Source organism: Marmota marmota, unplaced genomic scaffold (assembly GCF_001458135.2).
Source record: "Marmota marmota marmota unplaced genomic scaffold, marMar, whole genome shotgun sequence".
In the NCBI taxonomy this organism is placed as follows: domain Eukaryota; kingdom Metazoa; phylum Chordata; class Mammalia; order Rodentia; family Sciuridae; genus Marmota; species Marmota marmota.
Window position 1 is genome coordinate 6,553,438 of NW_026000137.1, and position 16,821 is coordinate 6,570,258.

At 59.7% G+C, this 16,821-nt stretch overlaps 1 protein-coding gene and 1 long non-coding RNA gene across 5 annotated transcripts in view; one reads left to right on the plus strand and one right to left on the minus strand.

Annotated features, from left to right (window-relative positions):
• Window positions 1–16,821, minus strand: part of Ptprn2 (protein tyrosine phosphatase receptor type N2) — a 631,370-nt gene that overhangs the window by 141,874 nt on the left and 472,675 nt on the right. The gene's annotated exons all lie outside the window — the stretch shown is intronic.
• Window positions 871–9,740, plus strand: LOC125611226. Of its 4 annotated transcripts, XR_007341365.1 has the most exons (6): window positions 884–4,081; window positions 7,415–7,549; window positions 7,669–8,482; window positions 8,762–8,832; window positions 8,975–9,327; window positions 9,541–9,740. It is a non-coding gene; the product is annotated as an uncharacterized LOC125611226 (long non-coding RNA). The 4 variants fall into 4 exon arrangements; XR_007341362.1 differs by lacking the exon at window positions 9,541–9,740 and having other exon boundaries at window positions 871–4,081; window positions 8,975–9,446; XR_007341363.1 differs by lacking the exon at window positions 9,541–9,740 and having other exon boundaries at window positions 871–4,081; window positions 9,046–9,446.

The following is a 16,821-nucleotide window of genomic DNA, read 5'->3' on the forward strand; positions in this document are numbered from 1 at the left end:
TTGACCCGTGACCCACACACCAGGCTTTGCTGTCTGTGATCTTACACAGCAGAAGCTGTCCCAGGGGGAGGAGCCATCTAGAAACTCACGCAGTGACGCACGGGCCGCTCCGGAGTCCTGGGAGGGGTGGCCAGCGCTGGCACGTTAGATGGCCTGGGAAATGACCACCCAGAGGCAGACCCACCGCTCACCACAGCCCTCGCTGCTCTCCAGCCCCCAGTGCCCAGTTCAGAGAGGAGTCGGAGGGAAAAGGGCACCAAAGACAGAAACAGCTTCGTCTCCTCCTAAAACAGGACAGCCACCGGGCGGGGGATGGTGCTGCTCCCCATCAGGGGGGCACCAGGGCGCTGCAGGCATGTGGCCTCCTGTGTCTGTGATGGCATTGCAGGGACATGCTGTGACGGAGGCTTCCAGTGAGATGCCCGAGACACTCAGAGCCCAGGGAGATGGGCCCATCAGGACAGAGACGGGTCTGCCTCATGTGCCCTGAGCACGGTGGACCTGTGCTGCTGTGGCCTAGGAGGGACTGAGAGCCCAGCCCTGAATGTCACGCTGTGCTCACTTGAGTGGACTAAGGTGGTCTCCTTAACGAGAGTCACTAGTGTGCAGCTCATCGTGCCACGAGCAAGGCTGGCCAATCCTGCCCTGACGGCTCCTGGGGCCACAGGAGCCTGCTCTTGCTCTCTTGTGTCCCTGTGGACCTGGGACAGCTTTCCCTCAAGGCCACACTGCTTGTCCCTGCTCTGGGCTCTCTGCAGCGTGGCACTGCCCTACTTTAATCAGGGGGAAAGTGAAGCCGGAGGACACGGTGGCTCGTCGCCACGGAGTTTCCTCTCTGGTGAGCACAGGGCTCACCTCCATCTCTGGAGGTGTAGGTTGGGTAAGTGGGTGAACTTCCACATCTGCAGCCTTGGGGCTTGGGCCCCTGGAGGGAAGGATGCACACTGCATGTGCAGCAGGGAGGACACCGGGTAGGGCACAAGCGGCACTGTGGAGAAGGATGGTGAGCACTACCTGGTGGGCCGGGAGCAACCACACAGCACGTGGGAGGCTCATAGTCCCACAGCTCCAAGGTCACACAGCAGAGCAGCTGAGGAGCCCAGGCCTCTCTGGGAACCAGGTGGGGACTCTCAGTGACTGCACATGGGTGGTGGCTAGACAGCGCCTGGGCAGGGCCTCTGCATCCTGGGGGCTTGCTGCTTGCCCTTCTGAGTGGAGGACGTGCTGCCTGGACAAAGCCCATCTGTAGTGGGCACTCACGAGGCTGCACTAGGAGAGCTAGCCTCAGCCTGCTAACAGGCCGCTGGCCTCAGGAACCTCCGTCAAGGGACACCGGTAGCTTGCGACCTCAGGCCTGTGCCCTGTGGCCACAGTCGGCTCTGCCGTCCTCAGCCCGTCCAGGCAGGGGACAGTCCCCGAGGTCTCAGCGTTTCAGAGCAAACCCTGACCCTGCTTCCTGCTGTGCCCAGAGGGCTCTGCAAATAGAAGGGCGTGAACCCATTGCTGGGGGTGCTCCAGGGGTGCAGAGTGGCCGACAGTTAGGGGGCTGGGCTGCTTTTAGGCCCCATCAGTGGATATGCACCTTTCTCAGAGGGAGTGCCCACCTCCTGGCAGCTGGGTCAGCACCGGAGCTGGTGAGGAGGGCCAGGCCCAGACCCGAGCCCAGGCTGCGCGGAGGCGCCCAGCCCCACACGTCTGAGCTCTTGCATGTGACAGCAGTTACGTGGGTCCCTCCCGCCGCTGAGCTGGGTGGAATTGGGTGTGTGTGATCTTGGCACAGGGCCAGGAACTGTTGGCTAAACCCTTACAACACGGTGATCACAGCGTCTTGCCAAGCGGGGGCTGGCAAGAGGGGAAGAGTGGTTTCCTGAGCTAAGTTCAACCCGTGTGCGGAGAAGTCCTCCGAACCCTGGTCACTGCTTTCCCACAGACCTTCCTACCTGAATCTTCAGAGCAGGCCGAGATCAGGACCCCCAAGGCAGACGGCCCATCAGAGTCTACAGGTCAGGTTTCACTGTGGCCACAGCTCGTGCCCATCACTGAAAGGGGAAGAGCACCTTACCTGCAGACCCCAGCATGGGCTGGGGGCCAAAGGGCCCCTGGAGCCCCTGGACCAAAGCCAAGAGAGCAGAGGTGCGCAGCGGCCAGCCAGGAAGCCTCTGCTAGCTCTGGGGCCAGGACTTAGAGGGCAGCCTGGCCAGCGCCGGGACATCAGGACGTGTGCGGTGTCCTCAACACACACCCTGGGCCCTGTGTGGTGCTAACAACCACCCAAGCATGGAGGCCAGGCTTCCTGGGAGCACTGGGCCCGGGGTGGGGTGCTGTCTTCTGCAGCAGAGGGCAAAGGAGCCCAGGCCCAGGTCGAGGGAGGACTTGGTCCACAGACCAGGTGGGTTGGGGCCTCAGCTGTGGGTAAGCAGTCAGGAAGGCTGTGCTCCCTCCAGGAGGGCACAGTCGGCTTGAGGTGCCTGCTGTGCCTGCAGCGCCTCTGTCTTCCAGGGGATGGTAATTGCGTTATTTGTGTTCACCAGGCTAGTCTGGCCTGGGGTGGGAGAGGGTGGAAGGGCAGGGATGCAGCCCCCAGGGAGGCAGGAGCCCGAGTGCTTCCTATGGGTGCCTCACAGGCCCTGGGCATGAGGACATGCGGGAAGCAGTGCCATCTGCAGCCGGATGGGCCCTGGTGGACAGATGCACCCACACTCCTGCTCCTTGGCTCTTACTTTGCCAACCTGTTGCACTGACTTGATGCCCGTTCAGGCTGATGACCTGGGGGTTGCTGGAGGCTGGGCTCTGCCTGAGTGGCTCATCAGTATGACGTGTGGCTCAGTGGGCTGAGAGTCAGGGTCTTGCCCCGGATCCTCTGGAGACAGGAGGCAAGCTGCCTGCCTGAGGCCTTGCCTCGGAGGCCTCCAAAGAAAGCAATGCTCCCGCGAGATGCTTTACCAGAAGAACGTTGTGGGGAAGAGCATGAGTCGCACAGCAGAAGGGACATCAGGGGGACGGGCCACTCTCGGGAACGTGGAGGGTGCACGGAACCTCTCCTGTCTGTCTGGTCCCACCTGGCCCTCCATGGTGCTTGCAGGACAGATGGGCAGCACAGGCTGTCCCAGGGGTTTGTGTGCCCCTGAGGGCGCTATCAGCACCAGGCTGTGGGGTCATCCCAGGTGCGCGGCCAGTCCCTCCAGACCCCGTCCACGTGGACGCCGCGAGGACTGCCGGGAAGCCTCCTCTGCCAAGGTTCGCAAACTCACTCCAGCATGCCAGCTTGCTGCACGGAAGAGCGTCCCCTCGGAGGGCAGCTCGCAGGGCAGGGGCAGCACCATCTGCATGGCCAGCGACTCCAGGCCCTGGCTGGATGGAAACCCTGGCAGGAGATCCTGACCTCCTTGGGGTGACACTTGGAGACCCCTGAGCAAGGACGGTGGCTGGTGTCATTGTCAAGGCACAGCAGGACGGGTGGGCTCCTGAACAGTCGGCCTTCTTTGCCACCAGTGGCCAGCGCTGGGACAAGGGTGTGCAGAGGGGGCAGGGCACCTGCCAGCCCACAGGGCCCTGGGACCTGCTTTCCTGTGTCCCTCATCCTCTTGTTGGAAGAGAGCAGCCACCAGAGGGAAGCACAAGGGCACTTTCCCACACGTCGCTCGCCCGGAATAGACAAATTCAAAACTCAAAGTGAATTTCCCAACCCAACACGTGTGACTTTTGGGCCTGCCCCAGGGTGACGCGTCGGCGCAGCTGACTCTGAGAGTCCCAGGACAGGGAGCCACGGTGCAGCCTGTCTGCTGATACGAGCTCCTCATGTGAACATTTAAGGTTGTGAAGTTATCTGTAGGTGATGGGATTGTCCCCAGCTCCCCAAGAGCCTCTGCACCCATAAGGATTCGGCCAGGGGGGAAGAGGGGGCACCCGAAACTCAAGTTTGTTTTTTTACCAGTTACGTTCAGACAGAAAGAGAGACTGGAAAACAGACCTTACTCGTGGCAGTGGTGATAGTGGCAAGACGGGGATATGTTTAGCTGGACAGTGCAGATGCCCAGAGCTGAGGCTCCACGGAGAAGTCAGAACAAGCTGACACACGGAGGTGAGTGGCTCTTGTGAGTGGACAGGCTCAACTGCGGAGCCAGCTGTTGTGGAAGCCACTGTCACACACCGCCACGGAATCCTGATGAGATGCAGGGTGCACATGCATGTGGTGGTGTGTGCATATGTCTAGTGCTCCGAGCTCATACGTGTGGTGCTGTGTGTGCTGTGTGCACATGTGGAACAGCGTGGGGTATGTGTGCATACATGTAGTGGTAATGAACGATGCGTGCAACCAGAGATGTGTGGTGTGTGCATACACCCAGCGATGTGTGTGCTGTGTGCATAACCCAGCGATGTGTGTGGTGTGTGCATATGTGTAGCCATGTCTGATATGTGCATATTGTAGTCATGTGTATAGTGCACACAGTGCGTCATCACATGGCATGTGGCATGTGCATATGTGCAGTGGTGTGTAGGCTGTGTGTATTTGTGTAGTGGTGTGCATACATGTAGTGGGGCATGGGGTGTGCGCATGCGTGTAGTGGTGCATGGTGGGTGTGTGTACACAGGTTGTAGTGGGGTATGCACATGCGTGTATAAGTGCATGGTGGGGGGCATATGCATGTGTGTAGTGGTGCATGGTGGGGGGTGTGCACATGTTGTAGTGGGGTGTGCACATGTGTGTAGCAGTGCATGGCTGGGTGCATGTGCAGTGTGCAGAGGTGCATGGTGGGGGACGTGTGCATGCATGTAGTGGTGCGTGGTGGGGGGTGTGTACATGTTTTAGTGGGATGTGTGCATGTGAGTAGTGGTGTGTGTGTGGTGTGCACATGTGTGTAGCAGTGTGTGGGGTGTGTGCATGGAGCGATGTGTGGTGTTTGTGTGTATGGGGGTGTGTATCTAGTTAAGTTGGTTCTGAAAATCATCTGTTCAAGTCCGAGGAGGACAGATGCCCAGGGACAGTCAAGCTGTCTGGGGAAGAGCAGGAGGGGCAGGTGCTGTCAGGAGTGGGGTGTATGATGTGGCCAAAGAACGCACAGTTGGTGGAGCAGAGTAGCCCCGACATGGGTATTCCATGAAGGTGGCATTCCAGCTAACGAGTAGGGAGCAAATCATCCAGTAACACTGCAGGACTGAATGCTCTCGTGCTCAGGACTGTGAAAGTGAGAAGTCTGAGAAGACTTATTTTCTCACATTCTGCTGTTGCACCAATAAATTGGTGAAGCCCTTTCAGAAGGTAATTTTGCAATAAAAATGCACAAACTCCATGAGCAGAAAACTCCACTTCTTGTAATCTAAGTTGCAAAACTTATAGCATAAATGTGCAGCTGTCTGAGAGCAGCCAAGCCAGCACTGTGTGCAGGGCAGTGACCAAGTGGAAAAGTCCGACACAGGGCACGTCAGTATCTCACGTTGCCAGGGGTCAGGTGTGTCTGGCCGTTCCCTGTAGTGTGGACCATGTGCAGTGCCCAAACAGTACAAGACCCCTAGGGACAACACCCAGGGCCACACGCCGGCCCTGTGAGGAGCTTTGGCTGGGGGGGCACTGGCTCTGTGGTGTGTACTGCAGGCAGGGCTGCCGTGGGGCTGGGCTTGTGTGGGGCCCTGGCCACTTGCTCTGATTTTCAGATTGTGACTGTGGGGGATTGAGGACTCTGTCAAGGGCTCTAGATCCTTCAAGATGGGAACTCCTCCAAAAGACACAGCTGCCCATCAGGGCAGTGAGGAGTAACCAGAGGTCAGTGGCTATGCAAGATGGGGGGCTGCTGGGCCTGGCAGGGCCAGGGCTCACATTAACCAAGCACAGTTGCCCTGGGTGCTGCCGCAGAGTCCATATGTCAGTGGTCTCACTAGAGAGGGAGATGGGGAAGGCCCCCGCCCACCTGCCCCTCTGCTGCTTATCAGAGCTGGGCAGTGGGTGGTGCCTCCTGGGAACGCCTGGTCTCCAGAGCTCTCCCTCCTGTTCACGCTTGCTGCTGAGGCTGCTTTTGGACACGCAGAGGATCTCGTGTCCTCACTGGCCTTCCCCAGGCCCCTGCAGTGGGGATGCGGTCTAGCCTCCCAGGCCCGGCACCAAGCTACACCTAGGCCCCCTGCTGGTGTGGGCGTGAGCCAGTGGGCGTGAGAGGCAGGGGGCTGAGTGGGTTTGCAGGATGTTGAGGGAAGGGTCCTGTCACATGCAGGCAGCTGGCCCTGCCCATTTCCTCAGGAATCATTTACAAGGGCCGCGGACCATGAGGCCTCTCCTGGGGCCCAGAGGGAGGCAGGGAGGGTCAGGATGCGGAGCTGCCCTCTGCTCCAGGGAGCCCACAGCACCAGCTGCCCTTGGCAGGGCTCAGGGGCTATGGCTCCCAGTCCTTCACTCCACCTTCTGCCCCTCACCAGAGTGTGTGCGATCTTGGGCAGTGCAGGTGCTCCTCGACTGTCCCTAAGTGGGAGAACACATCTGCTTTTCTGCCAGCCTCTTACAGAGCAGGACTTGTGCTGGGCATCTGCGCCCACGTCCCTTCACACCGACCGGGATGAGGGAAGCTGGTGGCTTGCAGAGGTGCTCTCTGAGGTCCAGCACTCCTTATTCATGGCTTGATGTTTTAAAGCATAGCTGGTGATTTAATAAGCAATCAATGAACACTCCGTTTTAACTTCAAAGCATGACTGGGTCAGATCGATCTCGCTGTCACCCTATCTCGGCCACTGATGCGAGTATAAATCCCATCTCTTCTCCTAAAGTGGAGGCTAGGGACCTCAGTTTGGGACTAATCAGCAGTGATGAACTGAAATAAATGAGGTAAATATTCTGTGTCTCCAGGCTAATGGGCCCTCTGCAAGGTGCCCCGTCCGGAGCAGTCTCTGCAGGGTGTACTGCAGACGGCTCAGGCCAGCAGCACTTCCAAGTCACACTTGCAGAGCTGTACCAACGAAACGCCGCGGGTGAGTCAAGGCCACAGGTTTCCACAGGTGTGTGAACTCGCCCTTCACGTGGCTTGCACACGGCAGGCCCTGCTCCAGGTCTGGGTGGCCACAGCCCCCCAGTGAGGCCGCTGCAGCTCTGTGTCTAAGGCAGTGCTCTTGCACCTTCATGTGGGGGCCTGAACTTCTGCTGGGGACGGCCTCGCAGGGACACCGCTCCTGACCTTGTGGGTTTCCTGAGTGTGTGTCCTGTGTGCACTGGCCTCCTGAGTGTGCAGTGGCCTCGGGGCTGTCACCAGGGGCCACAGTTCTGCCTGCAAGGCATCTCTGGTGTCCCATGCAGGCCTCTGCATTCCTCCTCTCAAGTGCGGTGTGTGTGGCAGGTGGGCAGCAGGGAGCCTGGGCCTCCAGGGCAGCTCCCCGAGGGCCCATCTGAGCCCCTGCCCGTCCACTCCATCCTAACCCAAGGCATTCCTTCCAGCGCTCCCTGCGCCCCTCGGAGACATGGCCCCCCACTCTGCCCCGCCCAGCTCCTCAGCGCCAGCCCTGCCCAGGTGAAGCAGCTGGCGGTAGCAGGAGCCTCTACTTCTGACCGGTGAAGTCGGGCTGCCTTTGGGTAAGTTGAACAAAAGATCCCTGTCCAAGAGGGAAGCAGCCCCTGCTCCTGAAAACGGCCATCCTCACGGCCTCCCTCGCTCAGCTCAGACCTGGGATTCCACTTCTTTGTCACCTAAGTGTCCCCAGCACAGACCTAAAGGGAAGAACTGGCACCTTATGCATTTTTATTTCTCATCATGTTGTTTACTGCAACACTGCTCAAGGGCTTGCAGAGACCAGCCCAGCAATGACTGCAGCCAGGCCTGTGGCCCGTGTCAGCACTGCCTTCCTCAGGCCACTCCAGGTCCCCGTGTCCCAGCACCAGCCTCTGCAGGCCACTCCAGGTCCCCGTGTCCCTGCACCAGCCTCTGTAGGCCACTCCAAGTCCCGTGTCAGGTCACTCCGGGTCCCCAAGTCCCTTCACCAGCCCTCTACAGGTCACTCCAGGTGCACGGGTCCCTGCACCAGCCCTCTGCAGGCCACTCTAGGACCCGTGTCCCTGCACCAGCCCTCTACATGCCACTCCAAGTCCCGGTGACCCTGTACCAGCCTCAGCAGGCTTCTCTACGTCCATATGTTTTCACGAGCTCTCTGAAGGTTACTCCAGGTCCCAATGTCCCTGCACCAGCCTCTGTAGGGCAATAAAGGTCCCTTTGTCCCTGCACCAGCCCTCTGCATGACACTGCAGTTTCCCAAACTGAGGAACTTGGTCCTGACCCACTGGGGATGCGAACTAGGAGGTGTGAGCACACACTCAGAACTATACTCACTAATGACCTTGGTCCTGACACACTGGGTTGTAACCTGGGAGGTGAGGGCACACTCTCTGACCTCCCCTCAATGAGGACCTTGGTCCTGACACACTGGGTAGTCACCTGGGAGGTGAGGGCACACTCTCTGACCTCCCCTCAATGAGGACCTTGGTCCTGAACACTGGGCTGTCACCTGGGAGGTGAGGGCACACTCTCTGACCTCCCTTCACTGAGGACCTTGGTCCTGACACACTGGGTTGTCACCTGGGAGGTGAGGGCACAGTCTGTGACCTCCCCTCACTGAGGACCTTGGTCCTGACACACTTGTAAGTCACCAGGGAGGTGTGGGTACACCCTCTGACCTCCCCTCACAGAGGACCTGGGTACTGACACAATAGGATGTCACCTGCGAGGGTAAACTATCTGACCTCCCCTCACTGAAGACCTTGGTCCTGACACAATGGGCTCTCACCTAGGAGGTGAGGACACACTCTCTGACCTCCCCTCACTGAGGACCTTGGTCCTGACCCACTGGGCTGTCACCTGGGAGGTGATGGCACAATCTCTGACATCCCCTCACTGAGGACCTTGTCCCTGACACACTGGGCTGTCACCTGGGAGGTGAGGACACACGGTCTGACCTCCCCTCACTGATGACCATGGTCCTGACACAGTGGGCTCTCACTTGGGAGGTGAGGGCACACTCTCTGACATTCCCTCACTGAGGACCTTGGTCCTGACACACTTATCTGACCCCTGGGAGGTGAGGGCACACTCTCTGACATCCCCTCACTGAGGACCTTGGTCCTGACACACTGTGCTGTCATCTAGGTGGTGAGGACACACTCTCTGACTTCCCTTCACTGAGGACCTTGGTCCTGACACACTGGGTGACACCTGGGAGGTGATGGCACACTCTCTGACCTGCCCTCACTGAGGACCTTGGTCCTGAGACACTGGGTGACACCTGGGAGGTGAGGGCACAGTCTATGACCTCCCTTCACTGAAGACCTTGGTCCTGAAACACTGGGTTGTCACCTGGGAGGTGAGGGCACAGTCTGTGACCTCCCCTCACTGAGGACCATGGTCCTGACACACTTGTAAGTCAACTGGGAGGTGAGGGCACACCCTCTAACCTGCCCTCACTGAGGACCTTGGTACTGACACACTAGGCTGTCACCTGGGAGGTGAGGGCACACTCTCTGACCTGCCCTCCCTGAGGACCTTGGTCCTGACACACTTATCTGACACCTGGGAGGTGAGGGCACACTCTCTGACCTCCCCTCACTGAGGACCTTGGTCCTGACACACTGGGCTGACACCTGGGAGGTGAGGGCACACTCTCTGACCTCCCCTCACTGAGGACCTTGGTCCTGACACACTGGGCTGACACCTGGGAGGTGAGGGCACACTCTCTGACCTCCCCTCACTGAGGACCTTGGTCCTGACACACTGGGCTGACACCTGGGAGGTGAGGGCACACTCTCTGACCTCCCCTCACTGAGGACCTTGGTCCTGACACACTGGGCTGACACCTGGGAGGTGAGGGCACACTCTCTGACCTCCCCTCACTGAGGACCTTGGTCCTGACACACTGGGCTGACACCTGGGAGGTGAGGGCACACTCTCTGACCTCCCCTCACTGAGGACCTTGGTCCTGACACACTGGGCTGACACCTGGGAGGTGAGGGCACACTCTCTGACCTCCCCTCACTGAGGACCTTGGTCCTGACACACTGGGCTGACACCTGGGAGGTGAGGGCACACTCTCTGACCTCCCCTCACTGAGGACCTTGGTCCTGACACACTGGGCTGACACCTGGGAGGTGAGGGCACACTCTCTGACCTCCCCTCACTGAGGACCTTGGTCCTGACACACTGGGCTGACACCTGGGAGGTGAGGGCACACTCTCTGACCTCCCCTCACTGAGGACCTTGGTCCTGACACACTGGGCTGACACCTGGGAGGTGAGGGCACACTCTCTGACCTCCCCTCACTGAGGACCTTGGTCCTGACACACTGGGCTGACACCTGGGAGGTGAGGGCACACTCTCTGACCTCCCCTCACTGAGGACCTTGGTCCTGACACACTGGGCTGACACCTGGGAGGTGAGGGCACACTCTCTGACCTCCCCTCACTGAGGACCTTGGTCCTGACACACTGGGCTGACACCTGGGAGGTGAGGGCACACTCTCTGACCTCCCCTCACTGAGGACCTTGGTCCTGACACACTGGGCTGACACCTGGGAGGTGAGGGCACACTCTCTGACCTCCCCTCACTGAGGACCTTGGTCCTGACACACTGGGCTGACACCTGGGAGGTGAGGGCACACTCTCTGACCTCCCCTCACTGAGGACCTTGGTCCTGACACACTGGGCTGACACCTGGGAGGTGAGGGCACACTCTCTGACCTCCCCTCACTGAGGACCTTGGTCCTGACACACTGGGCTGACACCTGGGAGGTGAGGGCACACTCTCTGACCTCCCCTCACTGAGGACCTTGGTCCTGACACACTGGGCTGACACCTGGGAGGTGAGGGCACACTCTCTGACCTCCCCTCACTGAGGACCTTGGTCCTGACACACTGGGCTGACACCTGGGAGGTGAGGGCACACTCTCTGACCTCCCCTCACTGAGGACCTTGGTCCTGACACACTGGGCTGACACCTGGGAGGTGAGGGCACACTCTCTGACCTCCCCTCACTGAGGACCTTGGTCCTGACACACTGGGCTGACACCTGGGAGGTGAGGGCACACTCTCTGACCTCCCCTCACTGAGGACCTTGGTCCTGACACACTGGGCTGACACCTGGGAGGTGAGGGCACACTCTCTGACCTCCCCTCACTGAGGACCTTGGTCCTGACACACTGGACTGTCACCTGGGAGGTGAGGACACAATCTCTGTCCACCTCTCACTGAGCACCTTGGTCCTGACACACTTATCTGTCACCTGGGAGGAGAGGACACACTCTCTGACCTCCCATCACTGAGCACCTTGGTCTTGACACACTTATCTGTCACCTGGGAAGTGAGGGCACATTCTCTGACCTGCCCTCACTGAGGACCTTCTTCCTGACACACTGGGTGACACCTGGAAGGTGAGGGCACATTCTCTGACCTCCCCTGACCGAGGACCTTGGTCCTGACACTTGGGCTGACACCTGGAAGGTGAGGACACACTCTCTGACCTCCCCACACTGAAGACCTTGGTCCTGACACACTGGCTGTCACTTGGGAGGTGAGGGCACACTCTGTGACCTCCCCTAACTGACGACCTAGGTCCTGACACACTGGGTAGTCACCTGGGAGGTGAGGGCACACTCTCTGACCTCCCCTGACTGAGGACCTTGGTCCTGACACACTTATCCTACACCTAGGAGGTGAGGGCAACTCTCTAACCTCCCCACACTGAGGACCATGGTCCTGACACACTTATCTGACACCTGGGAGGAGAGGACAGACTCTCTGACCTCCCCTCACTGAGGACGTTGGTCCTGACACACTGGGATGTCACCTGGGAGGTGAGGGCACACTCTCTGACCTCCCCTCACTGAGCACCTTCGTCCTGACACACTAATCTGATATCTAGGAGTTGAGGGCACACTCTCTGAACTCCCGTCACTGAGGACTTTGGTCCTGACACACTGGGCTGTCACCTGGGAGGTGAGGGCACACAATCTGACCTCCCCTCAATGAGGACCTTGGTCCTGACACACTTATCTGACACCTGGGAGGAGAGGGCACACTCTCTGACCACCCATCACTGAGCACCTTGGTCCTGACACACTTTTCTGTCACCTGGGACGAGAGGACACACTCTCTGACCTCCCCTCACTGAGGTCCTTGGTCCTGACACACTTATCTGACACATGGGAGGAGAGGACACACTCCCTGACCTCCCATCACTGAGCACCTTGGTCCTGACACACTTATCTGTCACCTGGGAGGTGAGGGCACACTCTCTGACCTCCCCTCACTGAGGACCTTGGTCCTGACACACTGGGCTGACACCTGGGAGGTGAGGGCACACTCTCTGACCTCCCCTCACTGAGGACCTTGGTCCTGACACACTGGGCTGACACCTGGGAGGTGAGGGCACACTCTCTGACCTCCCCTCACTGAGGACCTTGGTCCTGACACACTGGGCTGACACCTGGGAGGTGAGGGCACACTCTCTGACCTCCCCTCACTGAGGACCTTGGTCCTGACACACTGGGCTGACACCTGGGAGGTGAGGGCACACTCTCTGACCTCCCCTCACTGAGGACCTTGGTCCTGACACACTGGGCTGACACCTGGGAGGTGAGGGCACACTCTCTGACCTCCCCTCACTGAGGACCTTGGTCCTGACACACTGGGCTGACACCTGGGAGGTGAGGGCACACTCTCTGACCTCCCCTCACTGAGGACCTTGGTCCTGACACACTGGGCTGACACCTGGGAGGTGAGGGCACACTCTCTGACCTCCCCTCACTGAGGACCTTGGTCCTGACACACTGGGCTGACACCTGGGAGGTGAGGGCACACTCTCTGACCTCCCCTCACTGAGGACCTTGGTCCTGACACACTGGGCTGACACCTGGGAGGTGAGGGCACACTCTCTGACCTCCCCTCACTGAGGACCTTGGTCCTGACACACTGGGCTGACACCTGGGAGGTGAGGGCACACTCTCTGACCTCCCCTCACTGAGGACCTTGGTCCTGACACACTGGGCTGACACCTGGGAGGTGAGGGCACACTCTCTGACCTCCCCTCACTGAGGACCTTGGTCCTGACACACTGGGCTGACACCTGGGAGGTGAGGGCACACTCTCTGACCTCCCCTCACTGAGGACCTTGGTCCTGACACACTGGGCTGACACCTGGGAGGTGAGGGCACACTCTCTGACCTCCCCTCACTGAGGACCTTGGTCCTGACACACTGGGCTGACACCTGGGAGGTGAGGGCACACTCTCTGACCTCCCCTCACTGAGGACCTTGGTCCTGACACACTGGGCTGACACCTGGGAGGTGAGGGCACACTCTCTGACCTCCCCTCACTGAGGACCTTGGTCCTGACACACTGGGCTGACACCTGGGAGGTGAGGGCACACTCTCTGACCTCCCCTCACTGAGGACCTTGGTCCTGACACACTGGGCTGACACCTGGGAGGTGAGGGCACACTCTCTGACCTCCCCTCACTGAGGACCTTGGTCCTGACACACTGGGCTGACACCTGGGAGGTGAGGGCACACTCTCTGACCTCCCCTCACTGAGGACCTTGGTCCTGACACACTGGGCTGACACCTGGGAGGTGAGGGCACACTCTCTGACCTCCCCTCACTGAGGACCTTGGTCCTGACACACTGGGCTGACACCTGGGAGGTGAGGGCACACTCTCTGACCTCCCCTCACTGAGGACCTTGGTCCTGACACACTGGGCTGACACCTGGGAGGTGAGGGCACACTCTCTGACCTCCCCTCACTGAGGACCTTGGTCCTGACACACTGGGCTGACACCTGGGAGGTGAGGGCACACTCTCTGACCTCCCCTCACTGAGGACCTTGGTCCTGACACACTGGGCTGACACCTGGGAGGTGAGGGCACACTCTCTGACCTCCCCTCACTGAGGACCTTGGTCCTGACACACTGGGCTGACACCTGGGAGGTGAGGGCACACTCTCTGACCTCCCCTCACTGAGGACCTTGGTCCTGACACACTGGGCTGACACCTGGGAGGTGAGGGCACACTCTCTGACCTCCCCTCACTGAGGACCTTGGTCCTGACACACTGGGCTGACACCTGGGAGGTGAGGGCACACTCTCTGACCTCCCCTCACTGAGGACCTTGGTCCTGACACACTGGGCTGACACCTGGGAGGTGAGGGCACACTCTCTGACCTCCCCTCACTGAGGACCTTGGTCCTGACACACTGGGCTGACACCTGGGAGGTGAGGGCACACTCTCTGACCTCCCCTCACTGAGGACCTTGGTCCTGACACACTGGGCTGACACCTGGGAGGTGAGGGCACACTCTCTGACCTCCCCTCACTGAGGACCTTGGTCCTGACACACTGGGCTGACACCTGGGAGGTGAGGGCACACTCTCTGACCTCCCCTCACTGAGGACCTTGGTCCTGACACACTGGGCTGACACCTGGGAGGTGAGGGCACACTCTCTGACCTCCCCTCACTGAGGACCTTGGTCCTGACACACTGGGCTGACACCTGGGAGGTGAGGGCACACTCTCTGACCTCCCCTCACTGAGGACCTTGGTCCTGACACACTGGGCTGACACCTGGGAGGTGAGGGCACACTCTCTGACCTCCCCTCACTGAGGACCTTGGTCCTGACACACTGGGCTGACACCTGGGAGGTGAGGGCACACTCTCTGACCTCCCCTCACTGAGGACCTTGGTCCTGACACACTGGGCTGACACCTGGGAGGTGAGGGCACACTCTCTGACCTCCCCTCACTGAGGACCTTGGTCCTGACACACTGGGCTGACACCTGGGAGGTGAGGGCACACTCTCTGACCTCCCCTCACTGAGGACCTTGGTCCTGACACACTGGGCTGACACCTGGGAGGTGAGGGCACACTCTCTGACCTCCCCTCACTGAGGACCTTGGTCCTGACACACTGGGCTGACACCTGGGAGGTGAGGGCACACTCTCTGACCTCCCCTCACTGAGGACCTTGGTCCTGACACACTGGGCTGACACCTGGGAGGTGAGGGCACACTCTCTGACCTCCCCTCACTGAGGACCTTGGTCCTGACACACTGGGCTGACACCTGGGAGGTGAGGGCACACTCTCTGACCTCCCCTCACTGAGGACCTTGGTCCTGACACACTGGGCTGACACCTGGGAGGTGAGGGCACACTCTCTGACCTCCCCTCACTGAGGACCTTGGTCCTGACACACTGGGCTGACACCTGGGAGGTGAGGGCACACTCTCTGACCTCCCCTCACTGAGGACCTTGGTCCTGACACACTGGGCTGACACCTGGGAGGTGAGGGCACACTCTCTGACCTCCCCTCACTGAGGACCTTGGTCCTGACACACTGGGCTGACACCTGGGAGGTGAGGGCACACTCTCTGACCTCCCCTCACTGAGGACCTTGGTCCTGACACACTGGGCTGACACCTGGGAGGTGAGGGCACACTCTCTGACCTCCCCTCACTGAGGACCTTGGTCCTGACACACTGGGCTGACACCTGGGAGGTGAGGGCACACTCTCTGACCTCCCCTCACTGAGGACCTTGGTCCTGACACACTGGGCTGACACCTGGGAGGTGAGGGCACACTCTCTGACCTCCCCTCACTGAGGACCTTGGTCCTGACACACTGGGCTGACACCTGGGAGGTGAGGGCACACTCTCTGACCTCCCCTCACTGAGGACCTTGGTCCTGACACACTGGGCTGACACCTGGGAGGTGAGGGCACACTCTCTGACCTCCCCTCACTGAGGACCTTGGTCCTGACACACTGGGCTGTCACCTGGGAGGTGAGGGCACACTCTCTGACCTCCCCTCACTGAGGACCTTGGTCCTGACACACTGGGCTGACACCTGGGAGGTGAGGGCACACTCTCTGACCTCCCCTCACTGAGGACCTTGGTCCTGACACACTGGGCTGTCACCTGGGAGGTGAGGGCACACTCTCTGACCTCCCCTCACTGAGGACCATGGTCCTGACACACTGGGTGACAACTGGGTGTTGGGGGCACACTCTCTCACCGCTCCTCACTATGCACCTTGGTCCTGACACACTTATCTGACACCTAGGAGGAGAGAGCACACTCTCTGACATCCCCTCACTGATGATCTTGGTCCTGACACACTGGGCTGACACCTGAGAGGTGAGGGCACACTCTCTGACCTCCCCTCACTGAGTACCTTCATCCTGACACATTTATTTGACACCTGGGAGACGAGGACACACTCTCTGACCTCCCATCACTTAGCACCTTGGTCCTGACACAGTTATCTGACACGTGGGAGGTGAGGACAAATTCTCTGACGTCCCCTCACTGAGTACCTTGGTCATGAAACACTGGGCTGTCAGCTGCGAGGTGAGGGCACACTCTCTGACCTCCCCTCAATGAGGACATTGGTCCTGACACACTGGGCTGAAACCTGGGAGGTGAGGACCCACTCTTTGACCTCCACTCACTGAGGACCTTCATCCTGAAACACTTATCTGACACCTGGGAGGTGAGGACACACTCTCTGACGTCCCCACACTGAGGACCTTGGTCATGAAACACTGGGCTGTCACCTGGGAGGTGAGGGCACACTCTGACCTCCCCTCACTGAGGACCCTGGTCCTTTACACTGGGTGACAGCTGGGAGGTGAGGGTACACTCTTTGACCTCCCCTCACTGAGGAACTTTGCCCTGACACACTGGGCTGTCACCTGGGTGGTGGGGGCACAGTCTTTGACCCCCTCTCACTGAGCACCTTGGTCCTGACACACTTATGTGACACATAGGAGGAGAGGGAACACTCTCTGACCACCCCTCACTGAGGATCTTGGTCCTGA